Genomic DNA, 15971 nt, shown 5'->3' with positions numbered 1-15971 from the left:
AAACTTCAAGATAGGAGGGAAGATTATGGTTCAACGTTTCGTCGGCAATGAGGTCAATAGAGACGAAGTACGACGGGGATTTGAACTTTTGTCCTCCCGAATGCGAGTCCAGTGTACTAACCTCTGCTCCACCGTGCTCTGTGAGAATGAAGAGAAGTGAAGCGGCAGAAAGTGGGGAAAGGGGGCATGGCAGAGTTGGGGCGTAAAGGGGCGCTCATTAAGGATTTTTGCGTCTCGATGCCAGTGCACGTCCGTTACCTTCTCCTACTGTTCAAATTGTGGCGATGTCGTAGTGTCATCCGTTTTAATGCGATTATTCTAATCTTCCTGAGGGTGGCCATTCTTCTTGAAAACCAGGAATTCTCAGGGAATTACATTCTATCTGGAAAAATCAGGAAGATCTCAGGGAATATCTCTGCATAAAATCTCGGGAAATTCTGCGGCCGGCCGCGGTGGCCGTACTGTTCTATGCGCTTCAGTGCGGAACCGCGCGATTGCTACGGTCGCAGGTTCGAATCCTGCCCTGGGCATGGGTGTGTGTGATGTACTTAGGTTAGTTAGATTTAAGCAGTTCTAAGCTCTAGGGGACTGATGACCTCAGATGTTGAGCTCCATAGTGCTCAGAGCCATTTGAACCATTTTGAAAATCTGCGTTTTTAACCTAGCATTGAAATTGAATTTTATTGGGTTTGTAAATCACAAATTTTAAAATACTCAAAGTATGTTAATTATTATTCCGCACAAATTATCGATGTTTAAATACTGCAATAAACTATTGCTTATGGCTGGCATGTAGCTTAGCTGAGAGGAAAGAGCCGAGTGGTCCTAGGCGCTACAGTCTGGAACCGCGTGGCCGCTACGGTCGCAGGTTCGAATCCTGCCTCGGGCATGGATGTTTCTGATGTCCTTAGGTTAGGTTAGGTTTAAGTAGTTCTAAGTTCTAGGGGACTGATGACCTCAGAAGCTAAGTCCCATAGTGCTCAGAGCCATTTGAACCATTTGAGAGGAAAGAAAAGTCATTATTGTGATTTGCTGCCCCCCCCCCCTCCCCTCCACCCCAGCCCCCACTCATCATTAATTTACCAGGAGCTTCTTGACGCCTCTTGCTCCTCACACCTGGAATTCTCAGAGATTTTTTTCCCAAGTTCGAGTAGGAACACTGTTTCTCCCAGAAGTTACAAGTCTTTTTACAGCTATATAAATTTCAAAAGTGCTGTAACCGTACCTGAAATTCTGTCTTTGTGATGCTAGAAGCTCAATAGCTCCACTAGAATCACAGATGTTACTCGTGGCGATGATAATCATTTCCTGCGACACTAACTGGGCCTTTTTGTGCCAGAGCTAACTGATTAAACGAGAACGCCTTCTCAGTTATTCGATAAGTAGTTTTTCTCAAAGACTAAAGCAGAGAAAAAATAAATTTATTTGCCAGATACCTTACTACACTAGAAAGAGGAGATACGCAGTTAAGTTATAAAACATATGGGCTGGCAGCCAAAGATTTGAGCCGAACAACACAAATCAAAGCAGGCCGGGGAGAATTTGGCTTCGTGCTACTGTGCCGTTCTGCTGTTTTTGTTACGGGATATTAGTGCTTTGACCCTACGAGCTGCGAGTCCCATCTAAAAGGTCTTGTGCAGAAGTGGGGATGAAAAATATAATGCTTAAAAAAGATTATTATAAAACGTTATTCGGTGGAATTGCCATTGAGTTGCAGATACACGTAGTGTTCTAAATACATTATGAAATTTTCGACACAGATCGCTAAGCCCTTGTAAACGTGGAGTGGCGGCAGACACCATATAAGCTTTATATCCAAACTCTCAAGAGTAACAGGAAAATAACTGCCAAATTGGAAATATGATTGTGTATCAGAACTATGCACCATTGAGAGTACAAAATCTAACGAGTTTCTAAAAAACTCTTGTGACATTTCCATGTCGTTAAATTCAGTCCAGGCGGAAGTCCGTTCACAACCTAAGTACGCCCAGCAATAATCCAGTACTCACACTCAACATCAACATATATACCTGTGTACCCAGTAAGGCGCTCTACATTACATCGCAGAATTACTTAGGAACTCTCTGTGATATGGTATTTACGTATTGAGCAAGGAAAAATGACTATCTATGTACCTCGTTAACTATTCTAACGTTTCTCGCGCGCGAGATATGCTGGAGAACGCCAAAAATGGCTTTGAGCACTATGGGACTTAACTTCTGAGGTCATCAGTCCCCTAGAACTTAAAACTACTTAGACCTAACTTAACCTAAGGACATCACACATATCCATGCCCGAGGCAGTATTCGAACCTGCGACCGTTGCGGTCGCGCGGTTCCGGAGTGAAACGCCTAGAACCGGTCGGCCCCACCGGCCGGCCTGGAGAATACCGATTCTGTACCTTTTAACAACAGGATTCAGTGTGAACGACATCGGTGTTATTAGGAAGGTCCACATTTTAAGTTCCTTAAGCGTCTCTGTTAACCTTATGTGTGGTTTTTTTCCCTGACGTATTACGATTGTAGCAGATCATGGCTGAATTCATTCTGTATCTGCTGTTAAGCTTATTTGATAACGACTTCAAATGCCAGAGCAGTACCGTACTCTAGACTTGATTGTACTTGCGTCTTGTTTGCAATTTCTCAGAATCCTGAAAACGAATAAAAATTTAGAGAACCTATATTCGAAGAACACTGTGGGGCAGTTGAAGCAGTCGGCGGAAGTGCTAACCGTCAGTTTAGTGAGTTTAGTTTAACTACGTAGTCATTTGTGTTTTCGAATGCACGGCATGTTGATAAGAAGTAGTTACCGATGTACCACTTGAAAGCACCTTGTACGATATAAAACGGTTTGTTTTGTGGTATTCGTTTTCTTATTTTTGAAATTAATCAAATATGTAACAAGCACTTACTCAAAATATGCTCTCGTGGGTTAGCACTTTCTTTCGCCGAGCCGTTTTATGCCGCTGTCACTAAAGTTGCGCTCTACCGAAGCTGTGGTTCGGTAATTTTAATTAAATACATAAATGACGTAGTAGATGGTAGGATTCCGGTAGTATTGGTAGCATTCGGAAAAAAAAGAGGAAAGTGACACGGTACACAAAGTAACCTATGCCAAACACAGTAGGTGGATTGCGAGATGTAGATGTAAATGTAAAGGCAGAACGTCATGTTCGATAGATAGTCATTGACAGAAACAGAATGTTACACAATCTTTGTGTTTGCGTTATACATTAATGATCAATTAATTATATTAATCTTAGCTGGCAATTCAGAGTTTTCCCAGTTACGGTGCTATGTTTCGGGGGGGGGGGGGGGGGGACACTGATGTGTGAAGCTTGAGAATTAAGGATACTTTCGCATGATGTTTCATTGCCAAATATCATAGCTCGATCAAATTTGGACCATACGTAGGAAGAACACCCACAGTATAGTACAGAAGGTAACTCAAAGAAACGCACAATAACACGAACAAAAATGATGGTTCTGTTGAAAGGCAATGATGACACTGGAGTACCGCGATTCAAGAGAATCCCCTGGATTACCAAAGGGGGGAATGGCTCTTAACAGAGTGTAAGATCACTACAGACAGCAATTCATGCTCTGAAACGTGCTCGCATCCTGGCCCCAAGGTTGATAAAGAGATCTTGTGGTATAGAGTTCCATGTCTTCACCAGCGCGGTTGACAACTGCTGGGAGGTCACTGGTGCGTGTGAATGTGCTGCAATACATTCCCCAACGCATCTCACACGTGATCGATGGGTTTTTAGTCGGTAGTGGGGGACAAAGGAGGGAGTGGGTAGACCAGTCCAGTCACCGAACATCCTCTCGTTCCAAGAGCTGCTCCACCTGCGCACTTAGATGCGATCGTGCATTGTCATCCGTAAGGATGAAGTCAGAGCCGAATGCACCTTCGAAAAGACGCTCATGGGCAGGGAGTAATGTATCACAATAACGTTGATCCATATACCGTGTTCAGAGCTTTGGAGGTCAGTACGCTCGTGCAACATTATGCTCCACACCTCCATAACACCTGGAACACAAAAACGTGTATTACGAACACTCATATGGCGAGAGGTGGGAACACGTAAGGCTTCGAACAGCGCAGGTGGAAGAGCTTTTCGAACGAGAGGGCATTCGGCGAACGGACGAACCTTTCCGTTTCCCCGACTTGAACCCCATCGAGCACGCGTGGAGTGCGTTGGAGAGCCATATTGCAGCACGTCCTCATGAACCAACAATCATCCACTAGTTGTCAAACGCGATGCTGGCGGGTTGGAACGCCGTGCCACAAGAACTCCTTTACCAACCTATACGGCCAGCATGCGAGCACGTTTCAGACCATGAATTGCTGTCCGTAGTGATGTTACACCCTGTTAAGAACCATATCCCGACTTTGGTAATCTAGGGGATCCTCATGAATCGCAGTGACTCCAGTGTAAATATTGCCTTTCAACAGAACCGTCATTTTTGTTCGTGTCATCGTGTGTTTCTTTTAGTTATCTTCTGTAATGTACTGTGCCAGTTCTTACTATGTATTGTCCAAATTTCATCAAGCTATGATATTTGGCAGTGAAACGTCACGCGAAAGTCTCTTTCATTCTTGTGTTTTGCACACCATTGTTTTTTTTTTTTTTTTTTTTTTTTTTTCTAGGCGTAGCACTGTAATCGGGAAAACTCTGAATTGCCAGCTACGATTAATATAATTAATTGATGATTAATGTATAACGCAAATATAAAGATTCTGTAACACTCTGTTCTGTCAATGACTATCTGTCGAACATAACGTTCAGTCTTTACGTCTACATTTACATCTACACCCCACAGTCCATTATATGGTGTGTGGCACAGGTTACTTTGTGTACCTTGTCACTTCCCTCATTTTTTTCCAGCCGCGAATCGTGCGTGGGAAGAATCATTGTTGGTAAGCCTCTGTGTGACCCCGAATCTCTCTAAACTTGTCTTCTTGGTCCTATATATGTAGGAGGAAGTATTGTATCGGTGGATTGTTCTACACACATCGTGATTCACAACGCTTCTCTTGTAACGCCTGCCGCTGCGTGACGCTTTCGCGCATACGAAAGGAATCTGTGGGGCACTGCTTTTCACTGGTTCCTCCCTATTTCCTCTATCAAACCTATCTGGTACGAATCACAGGCCGACGAGCGATGTTAAGTTATTGATCGGACGATTGTTTCATAAGCTACCACCTTCATCGGTGGACTACACTCACTGAGGATTCTTCCAGTGAATATCAGTCTGCCTCCGCATGCATTCTCACTGATTGTTAATGGGTGTGACACTTCCAGTGTCATAGCTACAACACTCGTATAGGGTGGGCTCACAGTTACTTCTGTGTCTCCATTAAAAATGACACAAAACTCTTCAGTAATATAATAAAAGATCCATATCCGCTATTTTGTTCATTAGATGACAGGCATTTCGGAACTGTGACTCCTTCCGGAAGCGAAGGAACCCATCAACAACCGGGACGCCGATATCTGCTTCCTTTTAGGTGTCGCGAACGAACAGACCTAGCTGGGTTTCAGGTGAGTGTTGTCTGCGGAATCTGTATTGATTCGGACATAGGAGATTTTGGGTATCCTTAAAGCTAATAAAACAGGAGCGTGAAATATGTTCCAAAATTCTTCGAAGTCTGATTATAGTGATATAGACCTAGAGTAGTATTCGACTGTTCGACGACCCTTCTGGAAAACGAAAACGACGTGCGCATTTTCACAATCACTTGGAGCGAAGCTTCGTTCCTCTAGCGATGTACGCTGAGGTAACAAGTCATGGGATGCCGATGTGCGCGTATACACATGGTAGTAGTGTCGCCTACACAAGGTATAAAAGGACAGTGCACTGGCAGAGGTGTTATTTGTATTCAGGTGACTCATGTGAATAGGTGTCCGGCGTAATTATGGCCGCACGACGGGAATTAACAGTATTTAAACACGGAATGATAGTTGGAGCTAGACGCAAGGGACATTATATTTTGGAAATCATTAGGGAGATCCACAGTGTCAAGAGTGTGCTGAAGATAACAATTTTCAGGCAATACCTCTTACCAAGGGCAACGGAATGGCCGACGGCTTTCGTTTAACGACGAAGAGCAGCGGCCTTTGCGTAGAGTTGTCAGTGCTAACAGACATGCAGCACTGTGCGAAATAACAGTAGAAATCAATGTGGGACATACGTCGAACGTTTCCGGTAGGACAGTGGGGCGAAATTTGGTGTTAATGGGCTATAGCAACAGACGACCAACGCGAGTTGCTTTGCTAACAACACGGAATCGCCCACAGCGCCTCTCCTGGGCTCACGACCATGTCGGTAGGACCCTAGACGACTCTTAAACCGTGGCCTCGTCAGATGGGTTCCGATTTCAGTTGGTAAGAACTGATGGTAGGTTTCTAGTGTGGCGCATACCCCACAAAGTCACGGATCCAAGTTGTCAACAAGGCGGCGTGCAAGCCGGTAGTGGCTCCATAATGGTATGGGATGTGTTTACGTGGAACGAACTGTGTCTTCTGGTCCAACTGAAACGATCATTGACTGTAAGTTGTTATGTCGACTACTTGGAGACCATTTTCAGCCATTCATGGACTTCATGTTCCCAAACAACGATGGAACTTTTGTTGATGACAATGCGCCATGTCACTAGGCCACAGTTGTACGCGATTGGTTTGAAGATCGTTCTGGACAATTCCAGCGAATGATTTGGTCACACAGATTGCCCGACACGAATTCGATCAAACGTTTATGTCACATAATGTGGGACACTTGCACCGGCAACCCTATCGCAGTTATGGGCGGCTGTGGAGGCAGCAGTGGACTTCCAACGACTTCTTGAGTTCATGCCACATCGAGTTGCTAAACTACCCCGGCCAAAAAGAGGTTCGACACCTTAATTGGAGGTATCCCATGACTTTTGTCACCTCAGTGAGGCAGAGGGGTCTCTCGAAGTGGACAAAGTTCTCTCGCACATGTCATTTTGGCGTTCGTGCGGCGATTTAAAGGAAAAATCTGAGTACTTCCTTCCTCGGCGAAACACTTATCGGAAGAAGAATTTAATATTTCTCCTCCGTTTCGAGGCCACTGAGTGTCAACAAAAATGGCTTTGACCCATGTGCTGATTTAACATAGGAACAAAACTTCTTAGGAGTGTATGAGATCGCTAGACAGAATTTTTCTCTCAAGTAATTTATCAGTCTAGTTGCTGACTTGGTTAGTATCCTACTCTAATGTATGTCCTGTAATAGGCGTATTCTCCGAAGCTGAAAACTCCGAATCCACCCGGTTGCATTTATGGCTCAGGATATACTTCATCACAAGCATCATCATCGTCATCAACCGTTTGTTGCTTAATGTTGGTTAAAGGCCTCTTTCTGACTTCTCTACGCGTAACCGTCTTCAGCTGTCCGGAAAGTAAGCTTCGTTTACATGTACCGGCCTGTCGCTACGCTGAGTCATGAAGTAGCAGTAAAAGTGGGTTTGGCGCTTGGAACTGCGATAGCGGGAAGTTAACAGTACCTATCGTTCGCCTAGAGTAACCGTTCACAAGAGCACTGCATTTGAAAAGCTCAGCAAATGCAACAGCCTCATCGTAACACGGATTTTAGTAGCAAACATAAAATTCACAGCTCAGATAGTCATCGTGAAATTAATATGGCGTATGTACTGAATGCGTAGACGCCCTCAAAGGAGTTTCTGGGTACATACTTTTTTTCATTACAGAATTCCCTCGCATTTCTGGCAGTGATTGAATCCTATTCCAAAAAAAACGCAGATTTAACTACGCCGAGCGCGACGGGAAATGTTGTGACTTTACCAGTTGCTATATATCTTGGTGGTAGTTTTTTATCTGTTCACGAAAAATTATGCCGATTCGTGGGTGCGGCGGCGGTTTCAGCGCTGTTCACCGGGCAAGATGATTTATAGAACAGTGTCGAAACAGTATCCTCAATATTTTCCCCGTCGCTTTCTCGTACAACCCCAACTTCAACTTGTTTCGAAATGTGTTGACTTCCACTTAATTATAATTCTGTGGCTAGTTTCATGAGCAGGCAGATGGAGTTGCGACGCGGAGGCTGTTGTCACCTATTTTTGTCAGTTTGTTTGCAAGATTTCTGGGAACGTGCCTGAAAACTTGCCTGCTCTGTTAGATATGTGGGCGATACTTTTGTTGTTTGGCCTCCTGGCAGTGAGAATTTGGATAGTTTCTTTGAACATCTGAACCTAATAACCATAACATTCCGTTCACTGTGGAACTGGACAAGGATTGGTGCTTTCCTTTCCTTGATGTACTGATTAGCAGAAAGGTTGATGGTACGTTGGAACGTGCCGTTTACATATTGATTTGTATCTTAAGGCTGACAGTTGTCACCGTCCAGTCCAGCGTACCTTGGTACACAATGCCCATATCACATTAGGCCTAAACCCTTTTCAGCTTATCTAGTCCATTTCGAAATCACCTTTAGCCAGAATAGTTATAATGAAAGGCAGAGCAGACACGCCTTGCGCTATCGACCAACCGTGAATCGGATAACAGATGAAAACAACGAGGTGGCACCAAAGTCTGCGGCCTTTTTGCCTTAGGCAGGTAGCATTTTCAAAAGGATTAGTCGTATTCTGCGGAAACATGATGTAAATGTGTTTTTCGACAACCATTTATGACTGGGTCCTTTCAGGATCTGTAAAATATTGTCTTAGTTTGCTTAAGGCAGATGCCTACCATATCCCCTGGAGTTGTGGCATTTCATACATTGGTCAGACCATCGAGACTGTAGACGACCGGTGTATAAAACGTGTCACAGGCGCTTACAACAGGAGAGTAAATCTGCTGTTCCAGAACATGGCCTATGAAATACAACAGGACGGAGATTCAGGCATGCGCTTCCAGCTATTGGGATGAGCTTGTAAATGGCGACGGAAGCTTTTGCTTAAATTCTGCTTGGAATCGTACAGGTAAAACAACGGGGGCGCAGTGTCACTCCTGCTTGCTCACCCATTGGTAATAAACATTCACTATCGATTAACTTCTGACGTAGGTCATCTTTGGTTGTGTTGTGGCGCTAGTTTGCGGCGTGTGAGTATTTTTATGCATACACCGTGTTATGATTCTTGGTCGGGGTAGCTCCACCTATTGACGGTTTAAATTTACCTGTTCAGCACTCCCTCGTCGCATTTGTGCCTTGAAAATGAAGGGGTCTGCATCTGTCGAAATGTTGCCAACTGTCGAGACGTCACCTGACTGCGATCCCGTAGGTTGCTTGAACTCCTTTGTGAATATTTTCTAGCTTTATTTCATAACTCTTTGGATACCTTCGGTTTAATCATTCGGGGATGTAATTTAAGATCATTGAATCAAATAGGTGGCACCTATATTAATAACAAAAGTGCTGTACTTTGCATATACGATTGAAATATGCGTACCGTTTAGGTAACAAAAATTTCTAGCTTAAAATACGAAACAGATAACTACCCGTCGCTTAAGACAGAAGGAAGGTTTGTGTACGTCTTACCAAATTCAGTTCGTCTGGCACGGCGGTCTCAAACTCATTCAATCAATTATATGGAAAAAAACTTGACAGGTGCGAGTAGGACTCGCGCTCTTAGGGTTCCGTACAATTTTAACTGTGTATAAACTCTGCCTGGAAAGACGACATCGATTTTAATCCGATGAAGGCACATGCCATCTGGGTGATAGATGTACTGATAATGGTTTCAGCGTCGTCCGCCAACATAGCGTAGTGGCGTAGCTGCCAGAGCGCCATCTGTGTCTACCCCTTAATAGACTCAGTATGTTGCGAACGTGTGAAGGAAGCACTCAACCATGTCACGGAGATGTACCGTGCTTCCAACAGCTAAGTGAGCTAGTTTGAAAAGGGGTCAAATTGTGGCCTTCAAAGTGGTGGGATGGCCCTTTCTGAGAAATGCCACACAAGCTGCTACCAGTGGTCACGAGAACATTCTCTCACTCGTAGACGATGCTCTGGGCGTCCACGCAGCACAGACGCCAGTCTGGATCGTCGTATTTTAAGGGCAGCAGTGGCAGATTGTACAGCAACCACAGTACAGGTAAGAGGGCTTTTGGGCCCGTATGTGTCAACACAAACTGTTAGGAACAAGTATTAGCATTGGGACTACGGGCACGCACACCTTAAACCCGTCTCCCAGTTAGGCCACATCATCGACGTGCACGACTCGACTAGAGCCGTCAGTGGATTACTTGGAAGATAGAATGGCGCGCCGTGGTCTTAAACTATGAAAGCAGATTCTGCTTGCACTCAAGTGGTAGCTTCCGCGTACGACGTTGGTATGGTGAGCGCTGTGTCGTAGAGTGCGTTCGTCCAAGTCACACTGCCTTACGGTTTGGGGTGCGATACGCTACAACTCTCGTTCACCTTTGGTGTTTCTGGAGGAGACGCTAACCAGCGCTCGGAACGTGCAGAATGTTCTTAGACCCGTTCTTTTGCCATTCTTGCAACAGGAAGATGATCGTTTTCCAACAGGATAAGGCTCGCCGACACACTGCCCAGGAAACTCAACATGCTCTGCAAGATGTGCAGCAACTTGCCTGGCCAGCACGATATTCGAACTAGTCTCCAGTTGAACACGTGTGGCATACGATGAGACAAGAAGTGTCTCGTGCGACTCGTTATCTAACAACACTCACAAAACAGCTTGAACAGGTCGAGCAGGCATGGAATAACGTATCAGAGGACAGCTTTCGTCTTCTGTACGGTCGACTGGATGCCAGAGTCAGCGCCTGCATTGCCGCCCGTGGAGGCTACACCATGTACTAATACGGGTGGTTCACCATGTGTCGATACTTGGTTCCTCAGAACCGCTTGTACTATTAATCTGTAAATGTAATCACTTCATATTGATATAAACTGTTGCGACATAAATCTTGAGTGAATTGGAAACCTCTAAAAGGGTTGTCTAATTTTTTTCCGTCAGTTTAGATAGTTCATCTGTAGGTTTTGATGAATGAATTTGCGAGTATCAAAATGTGTAACACAAATCACTGTATGTTTCTATTGCATTGACATAGATGCTTAAATTGTTTGCACCGTCAAGGGATCGTAGACCTTAGTATGTGACATAAATTTCAACCCGTGCCTGAGAAAAAGGGTCTCCACAGACGGACGAACAGACAGACGGACAACGGAGTGATTCGTTTTCACAGGTTGGGTACGGAACCCTAAAAACGACAATTTTAGAATTTTGTTTCCTCTTGGATAAATTTCTGTGGACGCTCGTGACAGAATGTGATATGTGAAAGTTTTGAGTTAGCGAGGTCGCTTAAGAATGGAGCTGTGCTCTCCCAATGATGACAAAAGAGGCCGTCCATATGAACTGCTACCGAAAATTAAGCAATATATTTGTAAACAGCAGCATTTGACGATATCTCATTTGTCCGATAGCTTTTCGTTTCACGTGAGATCATGAGTAAACAAGCAGAGCACCATAAATACAGTCTGGAAACCACGAAACTCAACTAATGAACGCCTCTGCGGACTATTTTTCACCGAGATGCGGCAAAAGATCTACTGAACAGAATCGTGACCGGCCTTGCGACATAGGCTTCACTCTGCTAGTGAAGAAACAGAACAGCTACCGATGTTGTGGATCATACCGTCTCTCCAAACATAGCACTAAAGCCCGCCAAACTCTCAGGCTATGTTTTATCAGAAGCTAAAGGATTTTTGTGTGTGAATTCTACGTAATATGCGTGGGCGGCAATCAGTTCTGAAGCAGACTATTGGATGTTAAGAAAACTGGAACTAGCCATCCCAGACAAGCGCTGCGATCTGTATAGGTTTTTGAAAGACCATGCCCCGCCGCACACTGCACACCAAACATGTGAATTGTTCTTATGGTATTTTTGTTGTGTCGTTGCAACTACAAAAATGCGTGTCTTTTTTTTCCCGACGGACGCGTTTCGCTTTATTAAGGTAAAGCATCATCAGTGGTCTTTGATTAAGTTATTTACATTTTGATTTGCTTTAAGATCGAAAAACAGGCCTTTAACAATATTTTTGTTTGTATTTACGGTGGTAACCAACATATTGTTAACGAACTGTTTTTCGATCTTAAAGCAAATCAGAATGTAAATAACTTAACTATAGAACACTGATGATGCTTTACCTCAGTAAAGTGAAAGGCGTCTGGTGAAAAAAACACGCATTTTCGCAGTTACAACGACAGAACAAAAATAGCCTCAAGAATTGTAAAGCAACTACGGACATGGCCATACAAATGAAGAACGTGAATTGTTGCTTCACACAAAATGGGATGTTTTAGAACGCCCCTCCTGTCAGTTTCCATCTGTTGATGCACATTGGCAGATGGCTTTTCTCCGAACGCTTTTAGGTTAGGTTAGTGTTTAACGTCCCGTCGACAACGAAGTCATTAGAGACGGAGCGCAAGCTCGGGTTAGGGAAGGATTGGGAAGGAAATCGGCCGTTCCCTTTCAAAGGAACCATCCCAGCATTTGCCTGAAACGATTTAGATAAATCACGGAAAACCTAAATCAGGATGGCAGGAGACGGGATTGAACCGTCGTCCTCCCGAATGCGAGTCCAGTGTGCTACCACTGCGCCACCTCGCTCGGTCCCAACGCTTTTAGTCCAGCGGCGAACTTCAGGACTCAGCCATGGGGTAGCTGCCGTATCAGGCCGCAGAATGTAATGTAGGTGAAAATTGTCAGTTACTTGGAAGATATGCGTAGTTCAGATTTAAGCGTTTTTGTAGAAATGTTAATGCAAAGGTCTAAATTTAAAGTTTTCGTTATATATATTTAATTATTCCAGTATTTTATTATAACCTGACGGAGGTAAATGTCTGCAAAACTGTCATGTACGAGGCTTGAATGGTCAGTAATATCTCTATGCACTTTACTCGTTAATTGATGGTGCGTAACTGTTATGTACACGTCGCGTCAGAAGTCTCCGTGCGGTTAAAGGCGCTGCAGTCTGGAACCGCAAGACCGCTACGGTCGCAGGTTCGAATCCTGCCTCGGGCATGGATGATTGTGATGTCCTTAGGTTAGTTAGGTTTAACTAGTTCTAAGTTCTAGGGGACTAATGACCTCAGCAGTTGAGTCCCATAGTGCTCAGAGCCAGCCACGTCGCGTCTCTGCTGCAACTTCAGTTATCTGCATTCCACTGCCGTGTTTATCTGTTGTAACCGAAATGTAAACACGTAAGGGATAGAGATCAGAAAGGGAGCGAGTATCAGTTTAATACTACTGCAGATTGCTAATTTCACAAATCAAGGCGTCGATGTTACATCCGTGCTAACAGACCTCCTTCGTACCCGCTGTAGTTCCGCGAGTATGACGAATCTGAGAACTGTGGCGCTGCGGTCGCTCCACACTCGTCGACTCGTGTTTCTCTCTTACTGAACTGTGCTGGAGTGTAAGGCTAGTCGTTACTTATTGTTAGTGCAGAAGATGAGTACAAGATCTTGCTGTTGTAAAGTAGCACTGACAAGGCGAAATGACCGACTGCCGTGATCAGGTAGCCTTTAACGAAGCTGTATTTTGTGAGACTGTGGAGAATGTGAGGCCGGCCGCGTTGGCCGAGCAGTTCTAGGCGCTTCAGTCCGGAACCGCGTGACTCCTACGGTCGCAGGTTCGAATCCTGCCTCGGGCATGGATGTGTGTGATGTCCTTAGGTTAGTTAGGTTTAAGTAGTTCTAAGTTCTAGGGAACTGATGACCACAGATTTTAAGTCGTATAGTGCTCAGAGCCATTTTTGAGAATGTGAGACGAAAATTAATTGATGCGAAGTACACAATTATAAATGTGTTCCATTAGAGGATTAACTCTCGCGATATAGTTCACTCTTCATACGAATAACATACAAATTTCTTCCGGTGCACACAAAACTGCTGTATTCTTGTTTATTCCACCTCCACTGTGAGAAAACATGTGTGCTTCGTCAGACGACAACTTGGCACTGAGCAACAACCGTGCGACAGAAAAGCGCGCTATTTGGTCATGACAATTTGCTTTGGTGGGCTATCAACGAGTTGTGTAGCTTATCATTAATTTCTGTAAGTTACTTTAATAATTAATCATTGTTTAGAGATTGCAGTTCGTCCTCACGTCATGTTTTCCGGTACTGTCGTTACAGACTCGGTAACGCGTTGAAAGTGCATGTCAGTCAACATATTTATTAGACGTTCTGTGAATACATAACAAATATTAAAGTATATTACAGTAGTCCGTTAACATGTTTTATCTATATAAATGTATATATAAATTGAATAATATTCATTAGTAACGGATCAGTCGTTACATTCGTTTGTAACTTGCTTCTTTCATTAACGCAGGTCGGACATATTGTGACATTTCAGGTTGCACTCGAGAATGGCTATAAAGCTGAAATCATGATTGTATGGAATAATAATGCCTGAAATTTATTTCAGAATGGTTGCATATGAAGCGGGAATGCCGCGAGTCTGCGGTTGTACTTACGAACTCGAGTACTTGCTCTCCTTTTTAAGCGAGTTGCGACCACTTCTGCGCATCAGACTCAGGTGACGAATGAGCTGCGGCAGAGACTCACGAATCGAATCTGAGGGCACACAGAGACGGCGAGTTCGGAGATGACGTTACAGGACCCGAAAGCGAGTTTAAAGCGAGTATACGGAGCTCATTTCTGTCTCTAGTGAGAGGAACTCGTAACAATACAAGCATATTGCTGCCATTAAGTTCCAACAACGAAAGATGTTGCTACAGTTAAAATTTAAAGTTAGATCAAAGCAGTGTATGGTAGTAGCTTGTTTTGGTGTCTATCGCTTTGTGTCACTGGGAGAACAAATGGAAGGGTAGCGGGCCTGTAACAGTGGTACATCGTGACAAGTAGAGTTGGACGGTCTGTTAGCGACCGGCAAGTTTCACAAGTGCACAGAGGAACCCTTCACAGTCATTAATTCAGTTTGTTACCTAGGATCTCCGAAACGTACAAGAAAAAAAGCGCCTCAGGAAAATGCAAAGGGAGAAAAATAACGTTTTGTTACAAGAGAATGTCATGCCACACACTTTACTTGCTAGTATTGAAGAGCCTAGGAGGCTGAAACAATAGTACAGCAACTGCACTACTCTACAGTTTTGACGCCTTGTTATTTTTCTTTTTTTCCCTAATATGAAGGAAGGTCTTTGTGTGCATTTATAAGGCTCTAATTAAGAAATTAATACGGGATTAAGGGTCAGTTTGCGTAAATAGAAAGATTAATGAAACTTATTTACCACTGCTAAAAAAAGTGTCTAGTTATCTGCGTAGGGTCGAAGAATGAAGGCATGTCATTGAAGAGGAAATTGTGAGGAAACCTTGCCATCCAGTGATTCATATTGTCTCAGGCGGAAGGGACTTGAAAGAACCACCCCCGACTGTTAAGGCCCCCGCACACAGGCTGGTCAGTCCTCCGACTCGTCCGCCGAGCAGGTCTGCCCCGACCCGTTCGCCTGTATGTGGCCAATGGGTTCAGGTCGGGTCTGTCGTCCGGTTCCGTCTATTCGACCGGCGAACCTCTACCTGCCAGGCGACGCTCTATCAGTGCAGGCAGGTAGTGTCTGACAAGCAGTGGCTGGTGCCCACACACAGTCGGACAAGTCGGCGAACAAGTCGGTGGACCAGCGGGGCTGTGAATGGGCGCCTTTACCGTGCCCAAACCAAGGACTAGCACGTGCCACAGTTGGCAGGACGTGGCCACATAGTCCCGACGGCACCATGCCGTCGGCATACCTGACACCCCACTACTTCATGGCCAACATTGACGCCCTTTTTTCTCGAAGCAGCTGTCCTGCACGTTTGTAATACTACTTTTTGCGTAAATAAATGTGCAACCAATGTCACACCCAATGGAACGAAACTAGAGTTGGGGGCAGTTTAGTTAGATGACTAGCTGTTCCGGCAATTAACTATTATTATGTTTAATTGGACGATTAATGTCCTT

The 15971-nt window shown here is 44.4% G+C and overlaps 1 protein-coding gene and 1 non-coding gene across 2 annotated transcripts in view; one reads left to right on the top strand and one right to left on the bottom strand.

Moving 5' to 3' along the window:
• LOC124593865 (TGF-beta-activated kinase 1 and MAP3K7-binding protein 3) overlaps positions 1–15971 on the top strand; it is a 488317-nt gene that overhangs the window by 159231 nt on the left and 313115 nt on the right. The gene's annotated exons all lie outside the window — the stretch shown is intronic.
• Positions 12547–12618, bottom strand: Trnaa-cgc. Its single transcript has one exon. It is a non-coding gene; the product is annotated as a tRNA-Ala (tRNA).

The sequence above is a fragment of the Schistocerca americana genome, chromosome 2 (genome assembly GCF_021461395.2).
Source record: "Schistocerca americana isolate TAMUIC-IGC-003095 chromosome 2, iqSchAmer2.1, whole genome shotgun sequence".
NCBI lineage: Eukaryota > Metazoa > Arthropoda > Insecta > Orthoptera > Acrididae > Schistocerca > Schistocerca americana.
This window is presented reverse-complemented; position numbering and strand designations above follow the sequence as displayed.